Source organism: Octodon degus, unplaced genomic scaffold (genome assembly GCF_000260255.1).
Source record: "Octodon degus isolate 3935 unplaced genomic scaffold, OctDeg1.0 scaffold00160, whole genome shotgun sequence".
In the NCBI taxonomy this organism is placed as follows: Eukaryota; Metazoa; Chordata; class Mammalia; order Rodentia; family Octodontidae; genus Octodon; species Octodon degus.
In genome coordinates this window covers 6,455,456-6,457,045 of record NW_004524736.1, presented here as the reverse complement: position 1 = coordinate 6,457,045, position 1,590 = coordinate 6,455,456, and the positions used below count along the sequence as shown (strand labels likewise).

The 1,590-nt window shown below is 43.0% G+C and overlaps 1 protein-coding gene across 1 annotated transcript in view; it reads right to left on the bottom strand.

Annotated features, from left to right (window-relative positions):
* The window catches only part of Cpa5 (carboxypeptidase A5), a 49,089-nt gene extending 48,267 nt beyond the window's left edge, over nt 1–822 (bottom strand). The window contains exon 1 of the mRNA XM_004642755.2: nt 504–822. The gene's annotated coding sequence lies outside the window, so the exon portion shown is untranslated. The remainder of the gene's footprint in view (nt 1–503) is intronic.
* Nucleotides 823–1,590: the final 768 nt, after the last annotated feature.

The following is a 1,590-nucleotide window of genomic DNA, read 5'->3' as shown; positions in this document are numbered from 1 at the left end:
AGGAGGGGACAGGAGGGGACAGGAGAGGAGAGGAGATATATATTGTATGAGAAGGAATTTGGCCAAGATTCCTGCCTCTGTCCTTAAGGCATCACCATTCTGTTGGGACAAGCAGCATGTTTTGGGGCCTCCAGAGTCACTATGATAGTTCTCAACCTGTAGCACAGTCTGCTTCTCAGTCCCGCTGGAGCCCACTTCAGTCTGGGAATAGCAGGAATAAAGCACCACACAAAGCCCTCATATTGGAAGGAAACAGCACAAGATGATGCCTGAATGGTATGATGACTCTAACAGAAAATCCACAGGAGGTAGGAGAAAGGCAGGGACAAATCCAACGAAGTGGTACCATAGAGGACATCAACAAAAGACCACTTAACTGTCACTGGCAATTCTCAGAAGCCCCCCTCCCGGGACCGCCCTTCCCAGAATGGCCAATTAACCAGCCCTGTGCGTGAGAGGGAGGCTGGCCTATTGACAGAGCCCCTGCTCGCGCCTCACCTCACCTGCCTTACTCCATTATTTCATGGGTCAGCAGTTCAGGTAACTCTCCTAGAACCCCAGCTTCGGGAACTCACAGACAGGAACATTAGCAAAGGGCTTAAGGACCTAGAAAAGGAAGTAATTATGCTTTTCCCTCAAGGAACGGGCTGCTTTAGTCACAATGGGAATCAAAGAATGTGCTGGTAAACAATAGCTTAGGAATTGAAAAGAAAAAGGTGGGGATGGTATTAGTCACCTCACCGAAAGCATCCAGCATCTTCTTGTTCAAAAGCATCATTTTGAGTCACTAACAATGAGACAGCTATCCATGTACTTGGTTTAAGGAGGAGAGAAAGAGAAAGAAAAAAAGTGAGCAAGAGTAAAAGAGAGAGAGCAGTGGTTTTTGGAATTTTTGAAAATTCTATAGCAGCACTTTCAATAGAACTTTCAGCGATAATGGAAATATTCTATGCCCAGGATGTCCAATACGGTAGTCACTAGGCACCTGACATGCGGCTAGTGTGACAGAATAGTTGAATTTTAAACGTTATCCACTTTAAATTAATTTAAAATTTAAATAGCTACATGTGGTAAAGGGCTGTGATTTTGGGCAGCAGATTTCAAAGGGAATCCACCAGCCCTAAAAGCACTGCTTCCAATAGCTGGGTTTGATGTAGAAACACACTGCTGTGTTTAATCCAATACTGCATATTGATTTTTCACTCATAATTTTTTTCACTCATAATTGACTGCACATTAATCATTTACTCAATGAATGGCTACTCAACACCTACTATGCGCCAGGTGTTCACACAGGGCTGAGAGTAAATAAGAGTAACACCACCCTGACCTTGATATTTTTAATGTAGTAAGTAAGTAATTAAAGAACATACAGGTAGATGAAAAAATAAAGCAGGTGTACGTGAACAGGGATGTGAAAGCCACCCGTATGGACTAGGGAAAGGTTTCCCGGAAGACATTTTGTTGGAGGACTTTGATTTTCTGCTGGTGGGCAGATTACATACCTACACAGTACTGCCCAAGTGAGGCAACTCAAGTGCAGGACTTTAAAAATTTGATGAAATATATATATAGATAGATAGATAGATA